Below are 24,407 nucleotides of genomic sequence, written 5' to 3' on the forward strand. Positions count from 1 at the left end.
TTATTAAGCTAATCAAGGAAGCACCAGAGAAAGGTGAAGTCTAACTTAATGAAATTTTTTTTAAAAGATACAAGGAATGAAGGGGGAAATCTTTGGTGAAATAGATGATAGCATACATAAAAAACAATTGCAACTTCTGGAAATGAAGGACACACTTAGAGAAATGCAAAATACACTGGAAGGTGTCAACAATAGAATCAAACAAGTAGAAGGAAAAACTTCAGAGCTCAAAGACAAGGTTTTTGAAAAAACCCAATTCAACAAAGACAAAGAAAAAATAATTTAAAAAATGAACAAATGCTCCAAGAAGTTTGGGGTTATGTGAAACAAAAATTTAGGAATAATTAGTATTCCTGAGGAAGAAGAGATATCTAAAAGTTTGGAAAACATATTTGAGGGAATAATCGAGGAAAACATCTCCTGCTTCGCTAGAGACCTTGACATCTTAATATAAAAGCTCAAAGAATGCCTGGGAAATTCATTGCAAAAAGATCACTGCATGGGCACACAGTCATCAAGTTATCTAAAGTCAAGATGAAGAAAAGAATCTTAAGAGCTGTGAGGCAAAAGCATGAAGTAAACTACAGAGGAAAACCTGTCAAATTAAACAGCAGATTTCTCAGCAGAAACCCTGCAAGATAGAAGGGGTTTGGCTGTATCTTTAGCTTCCTTAAACAAAACAATTATCAGCCAAAAATTTTGTATCCAGTGAAACTAAGCTTCATAAATGAAGAAAAGATACAGTCTGCTTCAGACAAACAAATGCTGAGAGAATTTACCACTATCAAGTGAGCACTACAAGAACTGCTAAAAGGAGCTCTAAATCTTAAAACAAATACTCCAACATAGAACCTCCTTAGAGCATAAATCTCACAGAATCTATAAAACAAAAACACAATAAAAAAAGGTATTCAGGCAACAAATAGCATAATGAATAGAATAATACTCACATCTCAATATTAACACTGAATGTAAATAGCCTAAATGCTCCACTTAAAAGATTCAGAATGAATAAGAATTCACCAACTAAGTATCTGCTGCCTTCAAGAGACTTATCTAACATGTAAGGACTCACAAAAACATAAGGTAAAGGGGTGAAAAAAGATATTCTATGCAAATGGACACAAAAAGCAAGCAGGAGTAGCTATTCTTACATCAGACAAAACAAACTTTAAAGCAACAGCAGTTAAGAAAGACAAAGAGATACATTATATAATGATAAAAAGCCTTGTCCAACAGGAATATATCACCATTCCAAATATATATGTACCTAACACTGGAGGTCCCAAATTTTTAAAACAATTATCAATTGACCTAAGAAATAAGATAGACAGCAATACAATAATAGTGGGGGATTTCAATACTCCACTGACAGCACTAGACAGGTTATAAAGAAAGAAAGTCAACAAAGAAACACTGGATTTTTAACTATACCCTAGAACAAATAGACTTAGCACATATTTACAGAACACTCTACCCAACAACTGCAGAATATACATTCTATTCATCAGCACATGGAACATCCTCCAAAATAGACCACACAATTGGCCACAAAACAAGTCTCAGTAAACTTAAGAAAATCAAAATAATATCAAGTACTCTCTCAGAACACAGTGGAATAAAATTGGAAATCAACCCCAAAGAAACCCACAAAACTATGCAAATACACAGAAATTAAATAACCTGCTCTTGAATGATTGTTGGGTCAACAATGAAATCAAAATGGAAATTAAAATTTTTTGAAGTGAATGATAATAGTGACACAACTTACCAAAACCTCTAGGATACAGCAAAGACATTGATAAGAGGAAAGTTCATAGCCTTAAATGCCTACATCAAAAAGTCTAAAAGAGCACAAATAAACAATCTAAGGTCACACCTCAAGGAACTGGAGAAACAAGAACAAGCCAAACCCAACCCCAGAAGAAAAAAAGAAATAACAAAAATTAGAACAGAACTAAATGAAATTAAAGCCAAAAACATACAAAAGATAACTGAAACAAAAAACTGGTTATTTGGAAAGATAAATAAAATTGAAGACCATTAGTGAGATTAACCAAGAAAAGAGAAGATCTGAATAAAGTCAATGAGAAATGAAAGAGGAGATATTACAGCTGATAACCACAGAAGTACAAAAGATTGTTCAGGACTACTGTGAACATATTTACATGCATAAACTAGAAAACTTAGAGGAGATGAATAAATTCCTGGAAATATACAACCCTCCCAGATTTAATTAGGAAAAAATAGGAATCTGAACAGACCAATAACAAGCAGTAAGATTGAAACAGTAATTTCAAACATGTCAATTTTAAAAAGTTCGGTAACAGACAGATTCACAGCTGAATTCTACCAGACATTCAAAGAAGAAGTGGAACCAATCTTACTGAAACGATTCAAGAGGGTAAAGAGGGAATCCTCCGTAAATCATTCTATAAAGCCAGTATCACCCTAATACCAAAACCAAAAAAGGACATACAAAGAAAGAAAAAGAAAACTACAGACCAATATCCATGATGAACAAAGATACAAAAATCCTCAACAAAATACTACCTAACAGATTTTTTGAAGAACCAATAATTGTAGATGAGCAGTATTTTTTCTGAGTTCTCTATTCTGTTCCATTGATCTATATGTCTGTTTTTCTACCACTACCATGTGGTTTTGGTTACTGTAGCCTTGTAGTACAGTTTGAAGTCCAGTAGTGTGATGCCTCCAGCTTCGTTCCTTTGCTTAGGATTGTCTTGGCTGTACAAGCTTTATTTGCTGACTCCATATGAGTTTTAAAATAGTTTCTTCTAATTCTTCAAAGAATGTCAATGGTAGTTTCACCTCCTCAGTTAGGTATATTCTTAAGTTTTATTTATTTATTCATTCATTCATTCATTCGTTCATTTGCAGTTGTTGTAAAAGGGGTTAAATTCTTTTTTTACATTTTCTAATTATTTAAATATATATATATTTATATATATATATAATTGCACTTTATGAATTCTTGATTTGATTCTCAGCTTGATCATTGGTGGTGGTGGTGTATAGCCATGCTACTAATTTGTGTACATTGATTTTGTATCCTGAAACTTTACTGAACTCATTTATCAGATGTAGGAGCTTTTGGATAAGTCTTTAGGGTTTTCTAGATATACAATCATATTACTGGCAAACAGCAAGTGTTTGACTTCCTTTTTACTGATTTGGATACTATAAATTTTTTTCTCTTTTCTGATTGATCTGGCCAGGACTTCCACTACTATGCTAAATAGCAGTGGTGCAAGTGGCCATTCTTTTTTTGTTCCAGTTCTCAGGAAGAATACTTTCAACTTTTTCCTGTTCAGTGTAATGCTGGCTGTGAGTTTATCATAGATGGCTTTTATTACCTTAAGGTATGTCCTTTCCTTGACAATTTTGCTAAGGGTTTTGATCATAAAGGGATGCTGGATTTTGTCAAATGCTTTTTCTGTATCTATTGAGGTTATCATATGATTTTTGACTTTAATTTTGTTTATGTGATGTATCACATTTATTGACTTGTGCATGTTAAACTATCCCTGCATACCTGGCATAAAAATCTAATTGATCATGGTATATTATCTTTTTGATATACTTTTGGAATCAGTTAGCTAGTATTTTGTTGAGGATTTTGTATCTATGTTCATCATTGATATTGATCTGTAGTTTTATTTTTTTGGTATGTCCTTCCCAGGTTTTGGCATTAGGGTGATACTGGCTTTGTAGAATGATTTAGGGAGAATTCCCTCTTTATCTTTTCAAATAGTTTCAGTAAGACTGGTACCAATTCTTGTTTGAATGTCTGATGCAATTCAGCTGTGAGTCCATCTGGTCCTAGAATTTATTTTGTTGGAAATTTTTTAATTACTGTTTCAATCTCACCACTTGTTATTGGTCTGCTCAGAGTTTCTATTTATTCCTAATTTAATCTAGGAGGGCTGCATATTTCCAGGACCTTATCCATCCCTTCTAGATTTTCTAGTTTGTGCATGTGAGTCATTCACAGCAGCTTTGAATGATCTTTTGTATTTCTATGGTATCAGTTGTAGTACCTCCCATTTCATTTCTAATAGAGCTTATTTGAATCTTTTTTTCTTTTATTGGTTAATATCACTAATGTTCTATCAATTTTGCTTATTTTCTCAAAGAACCAGCTTTTGTTTCAATTACATTTTGTATGTTTTTGGTAATTTCAATTTCATTTAGTTCTGCTTTGGTCTTTGTTATTTCTTTTCTTCTGTTGGTTTGGGTTTGATTTGTCCCTATATCTCTAGTTCCTTGAGGTGTGACCTTAGATTATCTATTTGTACACTTACAGACCTTACTATGTACATATTTAAGGCTACGAACTTTCCTCTTAGCACCACCTTTGCTGTATCCAAGAAGTTTTGATTAGTTGTGTCATTTTTGTCTTTCAATTCAAAAAGATTTTAAATTTCCATCTTGAATTCATTGTTGACCCAAAGATTCTTCTGGAGCAGACTGTTTAATTTTCATGTATTTGCATAGTTTTGAAGGTTCCTTTTGAAATTAATTTCCAGTTTTATTCTACTGCAGTCTGAGTGTGTACTTGATATAATTTCAATTTTCTTAAATTTATTGAGATTTGTTTTGTGGTCTATCACATAATTTATCTTGTGCTGATAAATGTTTCATGTGCTGATGAATAGAATATATATTCTCCAGTTGTTGGGTGGAATGTTCTATAAATATCCATTAAGTCAATTTGTTCTAGGATATAAAGTTCATTGTTACCTTGTAGATTCTCTGTCTTGATGACCTGTCTAGTGCTGTCAGCAGAATGCTGAAGTCCCCCACTATATTGTGTTGCCATCTATATTATTTCTTAGGTCTAGTAATTGTTTTAAAAATTAAGGAGCTCCAGTGTTAGGTGCATATATATATTTAAGATTGTGATATTTTTCTGTTGAACTGATCCTCTTTTATAATGTCCCTGTTTATCTTTTTTAACTGTTGTTACTTTAAAATCTGTTTTGTCTAGTATAAGAATAGCTACCCCTGCTCATTTTTAACTTCCATTTGCAAGGAATATCTTTTTCTACCCCTTAACTTTAACTTTATGTGAGCCTTTATGCATTCGGTGAGTCTCTTAAACACAGAAGATATTTGGTTGATGAGTTTTTATCCATTCTGCAATTCTTTGTCTTTTAAGTGGAGCACTTAGGTCATTTACATTCAACATTAGTACTGAGATGTGAGGTACTGTTTTATTTAGCATGCTAGTTGTTGCCTGAATACCTTGGTTTTGGAATGTGTGTGTGTGCTTGTGTGTGTGTGTGTGTGTCTGTGTGTGTGTGTGTGTGTTTTATAGGCCTTGTGAGATTTATGCTTTAAGAATGTCTTATTTTGGTATATTTTGAGGGCTTAAGATTTAGAACTCCATTTAGTCTTTCTTACAGTGCTGGCTTGATAGTGCAAATTCTCTCCATGTTTGTTTATCTGAAAAAGATTTTCTCTCCCCTTAATTTATTAAGCTTAGTTTTGCTGGAGAAAAAAATTTTAGCTGGCAATTATTTTGTTTGAGGAGGCTAAAGATAGGACCTCAATCCCTTGTGGCCTGTAGGGTTTCTGCTGAGAAGTCTGCTGTTAATCTGATAGGTTTTCTTGTATAGGTTACTTGATGGTTTTGTTTCACAGCTCTTAAGATTCTTTCCTTCATCTTGACTTTAGATAACCTGATGACTATGTGTCTAGGTCACATTTTTGTAATAAATTTCCCAGGAGTTCTTTGAGTTTCTTTTATTTGAATGTCTAGATCTCTAGTGATGCCAGATAATTTTTTTTATTATTTTCTCAAATATATTTTTCAAACTCTTGGATTTCTCTTTTTCCTTGGGAACACAAATTATTCTTGGGTTTGGCCATTTAACATAATCCAAAATTTCTTGGAGGCTTTGTTCATTTTATTAACTCTTTTTTCTTTGTCTCTGTATGATTGGGTTACTTTGAAAGCCTTGTCTTCAAACTCTAAAGTTATTTCTTCTACTTGTTCTGTTCTATTGTTGTAACTTTCCAGTGCATTTTGTATTTTTCTAAGTTTGTCTTTCATTTCCAGAAGTTGTGGCTGTTTTTTCTGTATGACATCAATTTATCTATAGAATACTTCATCTATATCCTGTATTTTTAAAATTTCTTTTACGTTGGTTTTCACCTTTTTCTGGTATCTTCTTGAGTAACTTAGTAATCAGCCTTCTGAATTATTTATCTGGAAATTCAGAAATTTCTCATTGGTTTGGATATATTGTTGGAAAGCTAGTAGGATCTTTTGGGGTGTTACAGAACCTTGATTTTTCATATTACCAGAATTACTTTTCTGATTCCTTCTCATTTGGGCAGACTATTTCAGTAGAAAAATCTGGAAATCAAGGCTACTGTTCAGATTCTTTTGTCCCACAGGTGATCCCTTGATGTGGTGTTCTCCTCCATTCCCTAGGGATGAGGCTTCCTGAGTGCCAGACTGCAGTGATTGTTATTGCTCCTATTTGTAAAAAGAAAATAAATCAAGTTAAATTATAGCCATATCCAAACTCTTACTCCCTGTAAGCTTCTGTTTAATCATTTTTAAAAGATACAGCTGTCTTCAAAAGAATTTTATGAGTATTATATTAGATAATGCATGTGGAATCTATTGGCACAGTAATTAGCACATAATAGAAACCAAAAACTATCATTTCAACATGAAAAAAAAAAACCCTGGACAGAGTATTTATACCCATTGGGTCAGAGAAAACATAATTTTTAAAAAGAACATAGACTTCCTGGGGACAAGATATGAGATGAAGCTCTGAATATGATATTAGACCCCAGGTGTTCTTATACTCACAAAGTCTGTAAGCAATTGGGCAGTGCCAGTGGGCATCAGTTCCTGCTCCAGAAGTCTACAGCAGGAGTACAGGAGACCAACTTTTAATAATACTACACTGAGGGATAAAGTTGGCAGGAAGGTAATTCTCAGTGGGTGATTTGGAAGGTACACAGTGCATAGGGATTTGTTAGTGGATTTTAACTGTCACTTAATGAAATACATATGATGGAATGGGAACTCCAAGAGCCTGACGCACCTGATGACATCCAATAGGGGTCTGTTGTTTTGTTTTTTTTTTTTAATCCATAGCCACTTTAGAGGTGCCAGGTGGGCAGGAAGCCAGTAGGGCCATTACTAGGTAACAGTATCACCAATGGATTCAAGAAGGCCCTTTCACTTCTCAGTTTATCACTGGAAGTAAAACACAGTGGGGGACTGAGTGATGCACTATGATTGTCCCTGCTGCTCCTGAAGGATGCCTTTTAGGGACAATCTGTGGCCAAAAAGGAATGCATAGTAAAAGAAAGGAATGTTTCCTGACATTCTACTCCTTTTTGTATAACAGCTAAAGAGAATTGTTTGTGAAGCTCAAAGTGTGGCAGGTATCCCCAGGAATCCAAACTACTGCACACCTAAGAGGTTATAGGTGGGAGCCCCATGACTGCTGGCTGCAATTTCCACTGAGTGTATAATGTTGCTACAAAAACAGGAATGCAAAGTTTTCTTTGTATTTATTTATCTAAATGTATTTATTACAAAGTATTATATAAAATAATATGTAATTGTTTCACATGGTTTCCCTTCCTCTTTGCAGGCATCTGAAATTTCTATCAAGGAAATACTTGCTTGAAAACACTATCAAAAAAATCTGAGTTGACACCTCTGTTTTGCCTTTTCTTCCAGATAAAAAGGTAACAGAAGCCAGTGGGCTATATATTATTCAGGGAAGAGAAAACATTTGTAAGTAATGGCCGTTATTTTTATAAAGTGTAATTAAGATTTTCTAATTCCTATATTTGCAGTGAAAGAAAAAAATAATTGTGGTACAATCCACAATGACTCAAGGCAAGAAGAGAATGGCCCTCGGTGTGTAAAACTCTCAAAAGAGCAAAGGCCTACTCCTGAATCAGGAAAATCCAGATGGAAGAGCAGCAAGAATAGCTCCAAGTTGTATTTCAGCTAAGTATTTGGAAGAAAATCTGCTCCTTTCTCTCACATTTTCTTTTCTCTTTCTTCAATTTATAATTAACAACCACTCATCTCAGAGCCACCCTAGAGACACCAGAGGCTTCTTGTTAAAGAATCCTTATTCTTCCCTTAATTTTGAGGTGAGTTTAACTGACTCTAACCAAGAATATAATACAAACACAAAGGGTTTCTCATTCTACTATCCCTTCCAATTACTGAATTTTCAGTCCAAAGCCTTTATTGAGCCCATAACTTTAGAGATATGTTTTAGAGCTTCCCGTTTTAACTCCTCAGACTGTTTGTGTGCCATGGCTGGTCTCTCTGAAAGAACACAAAATTATTCTTATATCTGGGTCTCCCTTCAGCATTCAATGATCACTGTTAGCCTGGAAGATACCTGCCTTGCCGCCTCAGGTGATGTAGCTAGTGTAAACTATATAATCTATGATAAATATGTAAATAATATTTTCCTAAGGAATATGACCTCAGTTCCTAACACAGATGTCCTGAGGCAAATCTTCCAAATTTACGAGTAAAAATTTGATATAAGCAAGTTACATGTGAACAAATTGAATCAGATGCAATGAGAGAAAACAACTAAAATATTATATTCATAGCTGAAAGCTGTGCAGAATAAAAACTTGGATTTTAGAATCAATATATTTAAAGGAACAATAGAATTCAAATGGTACATTTAAACATGTGAGAGTGTTTTTCTCTCTAACACTGGAGAGGAGAGGGGAGTAGGATTTAATGAGATCATGAACATTGCGTAACTGTCACAATAAATGTTTAATACATGGCAGCAGTTGTTGTTATGCTTACTGTCTCAGAAGTCAAATGTTCTTTAAAGAAAGAGTCCAAAAGTAAATTTGTGTCATAAATGGTGCCAAGAATTAGGGCGAAGAAGAATGGGGGATGTGATGTAGCAATTGTCAGCTTTGGTTAGTAACCTTGTTAATGTCTTTCTTTATTATAAACAGGAATCTAAATCAAAGGAGGGAAAGTTATAATACATACACAATATATACTTTTGTAACCATCTGAGCTGACAAAAAAAAAGGAAGATCCCACAATAGCAGCGGCTTATGAGCAAAGGTCTGAACTGAATATACAAACACCTAAGTTTTAGGCCTCTTTCTTCTAACAGCCAAGATAACTTTGGATCCATCTAACCTCTCTGGTCTCAGTTTCTGTGATATGAGGAAATTGAGCTTGGTGAGACTAGAGATCCCTTCTGACATTAACATGCTACACTGGTGTATTCCTCTCACATTTTTTAAGTTAAATTTATGGTTTATTTTTTGTTTTTTAATATAATTTATCACCAGTGTAGTAACAAGATGAGAAGGCATCTGAGCTAAGGAAATAGATATTTTTCCATCTGCCTCTTGCTGTCTTTCTATTATAGAGCAAGATCTCATAGAGATCAAGTAAAGGGGTGAAGCAAGTAAAAGGGTGACGGCAATTTTTCTCTGTGTCAAATTAGCTGTTGCCCAGCAAACAGACGTTAAATGCCACTATAAGACGCAAATAGACACATGTTAGCATGAAATCTGTGGCAGCATCCTCAGTACCCTACTTTAGTCAACAGAACTACCCAGAACAGATCTCCTATAAATATATTATAAGTTACTGACAACATAATGAGATTCTCTTTTTGTACTGACCTAATTCAATTTTAGATTATGTTTAAACTGGTTTTTCTTAGAATTTTTCAGACTACTATATAAAATTTCTCTTTGCAATAGGGAGAAATTATATGTAATAATATTTGAATGTGCGTATTACAAAACATTACATCAAAGCAGAATTAATTTAAATACCTGCCATTTGGACCCTATGTTATGTGATGTCAATGAAACTTATACTCTGAAAAATAGAGATTGATATAGTGGGGGCTTTGGGAGCACATAGTACACATTGAGCCACATTCTCCCATAACCCTGCTCTCATTGAACTAAGGCAGAGATGGGAGATGAGTTATTGAATTGAGAACTATATAGAACCTTTTCACAGAGTGCATTACCAGAGTGTCTTGGAGTCAAAAGAAATAAATATAACCTTTTAAGAGGGAGAAAATGGCTATTGTAGTGGTCCCTATTGTTCATTTCCTTCATAAATTAGAAGAATGAGTATCTTAGAAGACAGTAACATTTCTGGGCCTGTGAGCGAGTTTATCCTCCTGGGCTTCCCCTGCCGCAGGGACATCTGGATTCTCCTTTTTGTCATCTTCTCCCTCGTCTACCTTCTGACCCTCATTGGTAATGCATCCATCATCTGTGCTGTGTGGTCAAGCCAGAAACTTCACACACCCATGTACATCATCTTGGCTAACTTCTCTTTCCTGGAGATCTGCTACATTAGTTCTGATGTGCCCAAAATGTTGGCCAATCTCATCTCCCAGATCAAGAGAATCTCCTATGCTGACTGCCTGCTCCAGTTCTACTTCTTCTTCTCCATGTGTGCTGCAAAGGGCTACTTTCTGTCTATAATGTCCTGTGATGGGTTCCTTGCCATCTGTCGACCTTTGCATTACCCCACCATCATGACTCACCAGCTGCGTGCCTGATTAGTGGCTTTCTGCTGGGCAGCTGGTTTTCTATCCATACTGATGCCTGCAGTGCTTATGTCCCGAGTGCCTTTCTGTGGCCCTAACATCATTGACCATTTTTTCTGTGACCTAGGACCATTGCTGGCACTGTCCTGTGCCCCAGTTCCTAAAACTACTCTGACTTATGCTACCATAAGCTCTCTCATCATCTTCATCACCTTCCTCTACATTCTCAGGTCCTATACCCTAGTTTTGCGAGCTGTTCTGCGGGTCCCAGCTGGCTCAGGCCGGAACAAAGCTTTCTCCACATGTGCTTCCCATTTCTTGGTTGTTTCTCTGTTCTATGGCTCAGTCATGGTGATGTATGTGAGTCCAGGCTCCAGGAGCCACCCTGGGACACAGAAATTTGTGACACCGTTTTACTGCATGGCAACCCCATTCTTCAATCCCCTGATCTACAGCCTCTGAACAAAGATATGAAAGATGCACTTTAAAAAGTGCTGGGAGTGCCATCAAAAGAAATATCTTAAAATACACAGGAATGATACGCATTCTTCTACCATTATTCTCCAAGAAATGCAAAATTTCTCTCATTTAAAAAAAATGTTTTCTGGTGATGTCTGAGCATTTGGCTTCTTACTCTTATAAAAGTGTGACTCATTACACACAAAGAGCCCTGATCCTGTCTCGAAAGCAAAAGTATACACAGTCCTGAGGGTCCATTGTAGGTAGGCTCTGTATGATTTTTATTCATCTATGTATCATTTTTCCATTTTGGAGATTTTTTTAAGTCCTAAATCTATATGTAATTCAGTTGGTATGTACAAGGCTAAGACTCATGTTTCTAATTTGTATTTTGGCCTTATCCTAATGTTATGTTATGTATTTTAAATGTGCTTCAAATTTATCAACTATTTTTTTCTAGCCAATTACAGGTTTTTCTATAATGAAAAGCAGTATCTGCTCACTGTACTCACAAAAATTAAATTGTTTTATCTATAATATCAAAGACTGAGAATCTGAAACTAAAACAGGAATATTTTTAAATTTGTATTTTCCTTATTACTAAGTATTGATAAAGTGTCCATGGTGTGCAGCAAATAAAAACAAGAAGTGGTATAGTTTCTTAAGGGAAATTCCTGTCCAGCTCTGAAGAGAATACATAGAAGGGTGTGCATACATTCACACATGCCAAATCATTAAATTTCTTACTCAAACCTGGGCTTCTATACTTTCTGAGCTTAAAGGAACATTTACTGTTACAGAAAATAACCATGGGAAGCCAGGGAATCAACTCTATCAACCAAAATAAGTGGCAGTCACCACTTCTTTACTTAACCTGATCATCTGCCAACAGTCTGAAATTTTCATATTTTTAACTAAGGCACAAAAATTACGGGGAGGTGTTTGTGATGATGTCTCCAATACATTGAAGAGAAAGTTAATGTTTGACTAACAACATCCAAACTACATAAGACTTCATATTTAAGGTTTTTCTATGAACATATGCCTCTTTTGTTATTGTATTTGTTAAATTTTATATCTAATAAACATGCAAATTATATATTTATGGAATATAATTTGATGTTTTGATAATCGTTTACATTGTGAAATGATTAAATCAAGCTAATTAATAAATTCATCATCTATACTCATTTTTTGTGGTTAAAACATTTGAAATTCACTTTTGTTTTTAAATATACAGTGCAATATTATTTATTATAGTCACCATTCTATGAAAAAGGTCACTAAATTCTATTCCTCCCATCTAACTGAATTGTTGTGTGTACCCTTTGATCAACATCTCTCCTTCCCGCAGCCACCTCTTCCCTCCAGCCTCAGTTAAGCACCATTCCACTCTCTACTTTTAAGAGTTCAACTGAATGAGCTATCACCTCATATCTGTTAGAATGGCTATCATGAAAACAACGGAAGATAAGCGTTGATGAGGATGAGGAGAAAAGGAAACACTTGGGTACTGTCGATTGAAATGTAAATTAATATAACCATCAAAAAAAGTATAGAAGTTCCACAAGACACTAAAAATAGAATTACCATATGATTAAGCAATTTCACTTCTGGGTATATATCCAAAGAAATTGAAATCAGTATGTCAAAGAGATATCTGCACTCCCAAATTCATTGCAGCATTATTTACAATAACCAAGACATGGAAGCAACCTGTGTATCCATCATCAGATAAGTAGGTAAACAAAATATAATATATATACACAGTGGAATACTATTTGACCCTTAAAAATAGAGAAATTCTGCCATTAGTGACAACATGGGTGAACCTGTAGAATATTATGCTAAATGAAAAAACAGACATAAACAGACATCTTAAAATCCCCTTCCAAGTTATTTTGACTTTTGGAATATTTTCTATAATAAAACATGTTAAGGGATAAAGCTTCACAGACCACTGTGGAGAATTCAGAGCAATCTGCAACCCCAAAGTGTTAGTTTCTTCTTGCCCTCTGCAGATTGTAGAGAGTATACCTACCTGAGGTAACTCTATTAGAGTATAATTCTGCCAGGGTTCTTACTTGCATCCAATAAAAGCTGACTGTGGTTTATTATGTCAATGAAAAGATGTATTGATGGAGTAGCAGGAATCTCACAGAACCAATGAAAGATGAAGAATCAGAGTTGAGACTTGAATTCAAATATACATATGCAAACCACCATGCAGAAATGGTAATGAAAAATCAACGTGACTGCAGCCATGGCTGTGCCATGGGCCACCAAGGTGCTACATAAGCACTACTGTCATTCTGTTCCAGGAACTCGTCTTTTCTGCAATAAGTGTGCTACCTTCTTCATTGTCAATTTTTATGCCAACATTTCAACTTTGCTGTTCCTCCTACTTCTGCTTCTTGATTCAAAGCCCAGTATAGCTGTCTCTGGTAGAGCCAAGAGTACATTCCTATGCCTTTAGTTCAAGGGAAGCTGGGAGAGCTAGTATATGGCAAAATAAACAACAATTACTTAAATAGAAGCTTCAAGCCTGATAATATTGGGTTTACGTCAAACATAAAAAAGGGATCAAGATAGTGGGAAGCAAACACACACACAAAAATTTATCATGTAAAACAAGCCATTCATTTTGACTATCCCGTAATATCTCTGAGCTATGTTCCCTGTAAAGATTACACAGAGTAGAAATTAAATTATCCACCTATGCAACAGCAGTGAGAGGGCAGCAGGATGAGTACGAATAAAAAAAAAAAAGTCCCTTGGGTAGTTGAGGACTTGTCTATCTCATCATGAATGCTGTTAGAGGATGCTGTGATGCTTATAAGTTAGTACTGCATTATCTGGAATTCTGAGAGAAAAAATTAAACTAAAGGGAAATAAATTATTATCTGGAAAATCTCTGTAATCTGCAGTGAAATTTAAGGTTGTGCACTTGCCTTTCATCCTTCTTAGAACTAGTGACAAATGGATATAGAAGATTCTTCACGTACTCCTTCACTTTAAGCCAAAAGTTCCTAGACTGGGGGAAGGGGGTTCAATGGACCCCCCCTTTAGTTATTAATTAACTGAATAACTAAAATCCTCACTTGTATCTCAGTTCTAATTGTGTCTGAAAAAGATGTTCATATATAGAATTGAAATATTTTAAATTAAAATATTTTTGGTTTTAGTCTAAATGTTGTGTACATAAAAGGTTTAGTAACTGGGACTTGCTTAGCTACACTGAAATGAATTATATTCCGTTTTGTCTATTTTTTAATTATACAAATCACTTATTTTACAGTAAAAAAATCACCGTAGAGACAAAAAAAGTACAAAATAATAAAAATTCTCACATCTCCACACTCTACACACATACTTGTCTCTTCAGCAATGTGTTTAGTTTGGTGGATGTATTTCTAAGCCCTCTTTCTGTACATTTACATGTGAAAGCAAAATCTCTGGGTTTTTAATAGGTGTGTAGATTGGATTATACCTGAGTATTGTTCCACAACCGATTGACCCTCCCACCCACTCTGTACTCTCACCTAGAGAGCAAGGTCTGAAAGGGAAATGTCAGCTAGGTCTGTGGGTGCTTCTGTCAGTCTGTGACAAATCAGGAAAATGAAGCTGAAGCTACAATTCTTCAGGAAAGACCCTCCCAGGAGATGGTGAATGGATGTGTAAGATCACTAGTTCCACCATGTAGCACTCTCAGTGGCCTCTTTTGCCCACCAAAATCTGGATTTGAATCAGGAAAATCTGTGAAATAAGAGCAAGCTTGTTCTCTCCAGGCAAAGAAACTTTATTCTGAAAACTAAAGTCATTCACTATTAGTTTAACCTCAATATTATTTGAGCTCTGTATTGAGTCCTTAGACCTCTTTTTAACCTATACTGTCCAATACTGTAGCCCCGACCCGCATGTGGTTACCGAGCACTTAGAGTGTGACTGGTCCCGATTAAGATGTGCTCTAAGTATAAAATCAAATATCGATTTTGAACACGTGGTGGGATGAAAGAATGCAAACATCTCATTAATAATGTTTATACTAATTGCCTGTTGAAATGCTATTTTGGGTGAATTGGATTAAATAAAAGTATTATTAAACATTTCACGGCTGCTCTTCAGCACAGTGGACAGGTCGCGCAAGGCGCCCTTCTTACCCTGAGCTGCGGGTGGCGGATCAGGTGGCGCTGCTGCGCCTGAGTTGGAGCAAGAGCGAGCTCTTCGTGAGGAACTCGGCGCTGACAGTGCTGCCCTGGTCAGGGCGCGCTGCTGGCCGCCGCGGCCTCGACGCCGCCACCGTGGCCTCGGAACCCGCCGTGGCCCTTATGGACCAAGTGCGCGCCTTCTAGGAGCAGGTGGACAAACTGGGCCACCTGCAGGTCGATTCGGCCGAGTAAGTCTACCTCAAGGCCATCGCGCTCTTCACGCCGGACGCCTGTGGCCTCTCAGACCCGCCCACGTGGAGAGCCTGCAGGAGAAGGCGCAGGAGGTTCTCACTGAGTACATGAGGGCGCAGTACCCGTCTCAGCCCCAATGCTTCGGGTGCCAGCTACTGCGGCTCCCTGCCCTAAGCGCGGTCCCTCCCCACATTCCCTAATTATATACTTTTCTTTATCAACTAAGGGGGTAAAGGGGATTAGGCTGCTTTCAGCCGAAACGGCTATCAAAACTATGCAAACCTCTCGGCCCTCCAAGGTTTGTGACTACATTCCGTAATTTTACAATCTTTCCAACCATCCTGACTGATCTCCCACAACTCTACAAAAACAAGAAATTAGAGGGTAGAAATTACCCCTGAGGAACACTTCCAGAGTTTTACAAAGAACTACACGACGAATAAGTGCACAAGGCCTAGATTGGCAGTGATCTCACAAATTCTATCGCTCTTTGGCTTATACTGAGTATCAACTGCCCTTCTTGTGTCTGCACATGATAAAGTGTTAGCATTGGCAAAATGTGAGGTGTCAAGCAAGTCAACGTAACATAATGGAAGACACTTGTTGGTCCTGAAAAGTATACTTCAAATTAAAAAGAATACAGGGCCAGGCGCGGTGGCTCAAGCCTGTAATCCCAGCACTTTGGGAGGCCGAGGCAGGTGGATCACGAGGTTAAGAGATCGAGACCATCCTGGTCAACATCGTGAAACCCCGTCTCTACTAAAAATACAAAAAATTAGCTGGGCATGGTGGCGCGTGCCTATAATCCCAGCTACTCGGGAGGCTGAGGCAGGAGAATTGCCTGAACCCAGGAGGCGGAGGTTGCGGTGAGCCGAGATCGCGCCATTGCACTCCAGCCTGGGTAACAAGAGTGAAACTCCGTCTCAAAAAAAAAAAAAAAAAAGAATACAAAGGCAGAGCCTTAAAATTGTCCCTGAGGCTTTTGTTCCTGAATTGTTGAGAATTGTTTGTGTGTGTGTGTGTGTGTGTGTGTTGTTTTGTTTTTTGTTTTTGAGTCGGAGTTTCGCTCTTGTTCCCCAGGCTGGAGTTCAGTGGCGCGATCTCGGCTCACTGCAACTTCTGCCTCCCGGGTTCAAGCAATTCTCCTGCCTCAGCCTCCCGAGTAGCTGGGATTACAGGCACCCGCCACCATGCCCAGCTAATTTTGTATTTTTAGTAGAGATGGGTTTTCTCCATGTTGGTCAGGCTGGTCTTGAACTCCCGACCTCAGGTGATCCATCCACCTCAGCCTCCCAGAGTGCTGGGATTACAGGTATGAGCCACCAGGCCCGACTGTGTATGTGTTTTAATCTGGTAATTTGAAGGATCAGTGGTAAACTATTTGTATAGTTGCAATACATTCAACCATTGCTATGCTCTCAAAAAGAACAACTTGCTTCACTGAAGGCAGAATCTGAGGATGTTGAAACATACCAAGCAGTATGTACTGAAAACCAAAAGAGTATGCAGCAGCTCAGTTTTAGAGAAAGAGATGAAAATATTTTTAAGTTGAATTGCAAAATAAAGAAATCTATTTAAGGTTCAAACATATCTGGAACATAATAGTAATAACTTCCTAAGACTGAAACCATGGGTCCAATAAATTCTTTCAAATGATCTTCCCAATATATAAAAGTAGAATAAAATGGGGGGGAAAGTATGATCTCATTGGTCTCATGATCTTTCATCCTCCTAAACATTAATGATGCATTATATTAAATTTGACTCTTGGATTCTTTAGAAATTTCCTACTGTAACACATACAGAAATTTCTTTAGTGCCTCTTTCATATCTTTGTTCTGGAAACTGTAGATCAGGGGATTAAAGAATGGAGTTGCCAAAGCATAGAACAAGGTCACAAAATTCTGTATCCCACGATTGTCGCCAGAACCTGGGCTAACATACATCACCATAAGGGAGCCATAAAAGAGAGACACTACAGCAAGGTGAGAGGCACAAGTTGAGAAAGCCTTATGCCTTCCTAAGCCTGAGGGCACCTGTAGCACTGTGCTTAGGACACAGAAATAAGTCCCTAGGATATACAAGAAGGTAAGAAAGATGATGAGAGAGCTAATGATACCACATGTCAGAGTAATTCCAGGTATTGGAGCACAAGACAGTGCCAGCAAAGGTGCCAGATCACAGAGAAAATGGTCGATAGTGTTTGGACCACAGAAGGACACCTGAGATATTAGTGTCAAAGGGGTCAGTAACCAGAGAAAACCACCCACCCAGCAGAAGACCACAAACCTAGCACAAAGGTGATGGGTCATCAAGGTGTGATAGTGCAAAGGTCTACAAATGGCAAGAAACCTATCAAAAGACATCACTGACAGAAATAAGCACTCTGAAGCACACATGGAGGAGAAGAAGTAGAACTGGAGCAGGCAGCCGGCATAGGAGATGCTCTGTGTCTGGGAGATGAGATTGGCCAACATTATAGGCAGATCAGAACTGACATAGCAGATCTCCAGGAAGGAGAAATTGGCCAGGAGGATATACATGGGTGTGTGGAGTTTCTTGCTTGACCACACAGCACAGATGATGGATGTGTTACCCATGAGGGTCAGAAGGTAGATGAGGGAGAAGACCACAGAAAGGAAGATCTGCATCTCCCTGTGGCAGGGGAAGCCCAAGAGGATGAACTCATTCACAAATCCGGAGATATTAGTAGTCTTCAAGGTCCTCATTGGTCTGGCCTGTAGAGGTGACAGAGATAGTAATTCTACAGTCTCTCTTCTATCTCTTCTTCTGGAGAATAGATATATGTTTATTTTCTTCAATTTAGGTTTGTGATACTGCTATCTTCCCTTTGGAAGGATGACCTGTTCTTTCCTTTTTATCTCCATTCCTTCCTACTTTATTCAATAAATAGTTGTTTTGCAATTTGTTATTTTAGAAGATAAAGAACAATGAATAAAATAAAGAGTCCTGGCCATGTGCAGTGGCTCATGCATGTAATCCCAGCACTTTGGGAGGCCAAGGTGGGTGGATCACGAGGTGAGGAGATTGAGATCATCCTGTCTAGCACAGCAAAACCCTACAAAAAAATTTTTTGTCTCTATAAAAAATACAAAAAAAAATTAACCAGGCATGGTGGCAAGCACCTGTATTCCCAGCCACTCGGGAGGTTGAGGCAGGAGAATCACTTGAACCCAGAAAGTGGAGGTTGCAGTGAGCTGAGATCACACCACTGCACTCCAGCCTGGGTGACAAGAGCGAGACTCCATCTCAAAAAAAAAAAAATGTCCCTAATCTTATAGAGCTTATGTCAAATACCGTTTGTTCAAAGAAACTTCAAGCAGTATGTTGATGGTTCCAAAAGCTCTATATAAAGGAGGATTTGGAGCATACATTTACTGGAAGAGATCTAAGGAGATTTACCTTGGAACATAATTTGCATATCAAAGATATTACTGTTTTTACTTAAATTGTATGCTTGTGATAACTTCCCGAGAAGCTGATACAGATTATGGGATTAATGTGAGTGTCCCTCAACCTATATTATAATGCTGCCATTGACACAGTAGCAATAGAATGTGACAAAAACAAAACTTTTTGTGGTTGTCTGAGACATACAGATAATATTCCTTTGGAAAAAATTTAAAAAGGCATTAGAAAATGATCCATAACAAAAGATAGAATTTTTCATGGTCAGTGATGGAGGCAGAATATTATTTGCATATAATAATAATGTAGAAAGATTTGGATACAAAGCAATATATCCAGGGAAGAGTCTAAAAAAGTACAAGTGTACTTGCAAAAAAGTTGTGAGACATAAGGCACAAAGATGTGGTAATCACATGGCAGAGGACTTGCTGCCAGTCTCACTAGTTCAAGCTTAATTTTCTAGTCAAGGAAAAACAAGATGTACTAGTAGAATAATGAAATAATCAAGGCTTTATGAAAACAGCATTTTGCAAGACTATTTGGTACACGTTAATAAAATTAGCAAAAAAAATTTGGAAATTATTTCAATAGCCCAAGGAAAAAGTGTAAAAAATTTTAACCTGGGGCAATGTATATACAAACAAAGGGATAGTAGTAATTAAATGCTGCCCAAGAGGCAGAGGAGAACAAGAAAAAAAAAAAAAGCAAGGTTTCACTTTCCATTAGCCACAGATAGTTCTCTGCATGGGACATTTCACAGGCGAGAGCCACTCCCAGCACAGTAGTTGTTTGTTAAGGACCTTTCTGTTCCAAAAGATCAGCCTACTGAAGGGTCATGTCAGGATATCTCTTAGATTCCCCAGTCCTGTTTTCTTTTGACTCTTTCAAATAAGAATGTTATATTTCATGAAATAAATTAGCTACCACTTACAAAGTTTTCTCTCCACGTCACACACAATGAGTGAAGATTCGCTATGCTGTATCTGTGTGAAAGAGAACAATAAACAAGAGAGTTAGTCCAAATTATTGCCCAAACCTGCACCAAATGGTCTTGCAAAATGCTGTTTCCATAAAGCTTTGATCATTTCATTTTTCTAGTATATCTTGTTTTTCACTGACTAGCAAATTAAGCCTGAACTAGTTACATGGGCAGCAATGACTCCCATTTTCCTGTCTTCTAAGAATATAATCCTTTTGAAGATGATCTGCAAGATAAAATTACAATTCGATAAAACAAAAAATTCTTAATTCCATGTCAAACAAACCTTATGTAATAAGAAAACTGTTTGAAGGAAACTAGTCATGAAAATGTATGCTCCTTTTTATACCAATATCTAAACACGGTGGACTTTGAGATATAGAGAAGTTACTGCTCCACCTGCCCATAACTCCATATCCAAAATGTAGCCCAGGAGTCAAATGTCAGCCTCTAAGTAAAGCACCTTTTGGTTGTTTTCTTCACAAAGGCCCCTTTCAAATTTTACTCAGATACACAACATGCCACAGATCTCCCCATTCCTCATTACTTATCCCTTCCAGACTCTGAGGCTCTGTCTCTGGAGACCTCAATTCTGGGAGCAATGGGGACAATTAATATGCATTCTACAGGCTTGAGTATGTTTCATCTCCAGAGCTAATCCTATCTCTGAAGAACAAATATCAAACTTTGTTAATCTCAGAAACCTAGACCCACAGATTTTCATCCATGTTGCCCAATGGGCAGTTTGAAGATCTTGCCCACTAAATCCAGAAGTATCCTATTCCCAGAGATCCAGAGAGCTACCCATCTTTATTTCTTATAAACTCTTTTCTCCACATATAGATCAGATGTTAGTCAACCCAGAAATTAAGACATCGTGTGAGAACAACAAATTCATTTCCTCTTTTTCAAGTGTAGATCACATTTCTAAGTCCCCTTGGAGTTGGGTGTGGTCATGTTACTGAGTTCTACTTCATAGAAAATAATTAAAACTTCTGTGCAACACTTCAGGCCCTACCCATACTAGGACCTTGATGATTTTTTATACCATTGAGCACAGTGACATTGAAAGACACTTACTGAAGATGGGGAAGTCAAAGAGAAGTCCAGAATTCCAGAATCAGCACTTGAAGAACCTGCCAATCAGGAACACCTATTTGGATTTTAAGTGAGCAATAAATAAATTTATTTCAGCAGGGCACGATGGCTCACTCCTGTAATCCTAGTACTCTGGGTGGCTGAGGTGGGTGGATCACCTGAGGTCAGGAGTTCAAGACCAGCCTGCCAACATGGTGAAACCCCATCTCTACTAAAAAATACAAAACTTAGCTGGATGTGGTGGCACGCTACTGTAATCCCAATTACTCAGGAAGCTGAGGCTGGAGAATCACTTGAACCTGGGAGGCAGAGGTTGCAGTGGACCAAGATTACACCACTGTACTCCAGCCTGGGCGACAGAGCAAGACTCAAAAAAAAAAAAAAAGAAAGAAAGAAACTTCCTTCATATTTGATCCACTTTTTAAAAAAATGTTTGGAGAAGAACACAACCAACTGAATCCAATATTTTTACATTTTGAAGAATGTATAAAGAAAACAAATTGAGAATGGCTCTATCAACATATAATTCAGTGGCTTGTCATCTTTAAAGGTTTATTTCTAAAATAAGAGGAAAAAATCAGGAAAATAATTTTTGGAGACTGAACAATTACTAGGAAGGCATAGGAAGTGAATATTAGTGAATACATTTACCACAAGATCACCATTAGGTTGTATTTGATTTCAAATATGATTTCCTTTAACATATATATTTATGGGATAAAATGTGATGCTGCAATACATGTATACATTGAGTAATAATCAAATCAGGATAATTAGCATATTCACTCAAACATTTATAATTTTTGCTGTGAGAACATTCAAAATCCTCTCTCCTAGCTATTTTGAATATTTAGTACATTATCATTAACTATAGTATCCCTAATGTTCAGATGCCAAATACGTGACAGAGGCCTCAGGGATTATTCTTCTCTTTGGTTCCAAGGTGAATTAAAGTTCTAAAATGTTAGTTTGAGCATGCACAACTAGACATAAGATATTGTTTTAATTGAATACCTACCCAATCAAAATACCAAGCCATTAATCAATTTTAACTCTGACCACATTAATGTAAACAGATTTCTCACCACGATTTTTTAATACTTTGACATGTTGGCAATGTTTTCAAGGAGAATTGTGAAATTCTCAAGATTTCAACAATGCAATTAATTTGAATTCACCTTCTCCTTCAAGTTAATTGGATCGCTTACAACACAGTTGAGAAGGAGCTTAATTATGATATCTAACAATTAAACAGCACAGAATCTCAACTTTAAAATGCCAGATTTTTTTTAACTTTTATTTGAAGTTCAGGGGTACAAGTGAGGTTTGTTACATATGTAAATGTGTGTCATGAGAGTTTGTGTGTCATGTCCAGATTATTTCATCACCCAGGTATTAAGCCTAGTACCCATTAGTTATTTTTCCTAATCCTCTCCCTCCTCCCATTCTTCACCTTCTGAAAGGCCCCAGTGTGTGTTGTTTCCATCTCTGTGTCCATATGTTCTCATCATTTAGCTCCAGCTTACAAGTAAGAAGATGTGGTATTTGGGCTTCTGTTCCTTTGTTAGTTTGCTAAGGATGATGGCCTCCAGCTTCACCCATGTGCCTGCAAAGGACATGATCTCATCTTTTTTAGGGCTGCATAGTATTCCATGGTATATATGTGCTGCATTTTCTTTATGCAGTCTATCATTGATGAGCATTTAGGTTAATTCCCTGTCTTTGCTATTGTGAATAGTGCCTCAAGGGACATATGTGTGAAAATGGCAAATTTTCAAAAATAAAAATCTTATCATGTCACTTCCATGGATTCAGTCTTTAAATATCACTTCTCACCTATGAGGTCAATCTCATCCTATTTAGCAAACTTAAATTCCTGCATTTCTAATTTTATCTCCTTTCAGGGCTCCCGCACTCTCTACACTCCATCATACATTAGGATGGTTCTATATGCTCCTCCTCATGTAATGTCAGTTTTCATAAATTTGAGAGACCCATACAAGTGTTAGTTATAATTACTTTGCTCTGATTCCAGGGAAAATTAAATTTCTACTTTCTGTGATTCCTTTTCACTTAAAAATAAATAAACAAGACCCATCCTTCTGCTGTCTGCAAGAGATCCATTTCAAGCATATCTTTTCTTGTAAGCATAATTTTTTATTTACTCTTTACAACAGGACTTAAAAGAAACTTTATCCCATCAAGGTGTCTCTCATTCATGTATAAATATTAAACTGTACACATAACTTTTCTCAGGCCAACTTTCATCTCCTTATTTCTGAGGCCATAAATCAGAGGGTTTAAAAGTGGTGTCACAGTTGAATAGAACACGGTCACAAATTTCTGCAGCCCAGTTTGATTGACTCCTCCTGGGCTTACATACATCACCATAACTGAGCCACAGAATAGGGACACCCCCACCAGGTGGGAGACACATCTGGAGAAGCCTTGTTTCCTACCTGAACCTTTGGAAACATGAACTACAGCTTGAAGAACCAGAGTATAGGATGCAAGGATGTAGAACAAAGTGATGAGGAGTATCACAGCACTGAAAGTAATACAAGTCAGAGTTGTCTTGAGGACAGGGACAAATGATATGGCTAGCATTGCCCCTAGATTACATAAGAAATGATCAATGACATTTCAACCACAAAACAGAACTTGGGAGACAAGAGTAGCAGGTATTACTAGCCAGAGAAAACCCCCAACCCAGCAGCAGACACAAGAGTTTTGCAGAATTTCCCGGTCTTGTGGGATAGTGTAGTGGATGACAGATGACAACATATCTATCAAATGCCATGAGGGCCAGGAAGAATTCTATGGCACAGAGTGAAAGGAAGGTATAGAACTGTTAAGATGCAGCCATTACAGGAGATGGTCTTGGTCTTGGAGAGGAAATTGAACAAGTTCAGCATATTGGAAATGCTGTAGCAGATTTTCAGGAAAGATAAGTTAGCTCCTAAGGTATACCTGAGGATATAGAGGTTCTGATCCTACCGAACAGCACAAGTAATAGCATTATTGCCCCACAAAGTCAAGATGTAGATGACAGAGAACAAAACAGAAAGGAGAATTTCTACTTCTTGGCTACACAGGAAACAGGAGGATGAATTCATTACTAATATGTGAAATATGCATTTCTCTCTAACCTGTGATATGTACAGACATAATCAGAACTATATATTAAGTCTTCTATTTTAATTAGAAGTAGGAGGTACTGTTTGTAAGGACATGGATGAATCTGGAGAACGTCATCCTCAGCAAACTGACACAAGAACAGAAAATGAAACACCGCATATTCTCACTCATAGGCGGGTGATGAAAAATGAGAACACATGGACACAGAAAGGGGAGTACTAAACACTGGGGTCTATTGGGGGGAAAAGGGGAGGGCCAGTGGGAGGGGGAGGTGGGGAGGGATAGCCTGGGGAGAAATGCCAAATGTGGGTGAAGGGGAGA

Source organism: Callithrix jacchus, chromosome 8 (assembly GCF_049354715.1).
Source record: "Callithrix jacchus isolate 240 chromosome 8, calJac240_pri, whole genome shotgun sequence".
Taxonomy (NCBI): domain Eukaryota; kingdom Metazoa; phylum Chordata; class Mammalia; order Primates; family Cebidae; genus Callithrix; species Callithrix jacchus.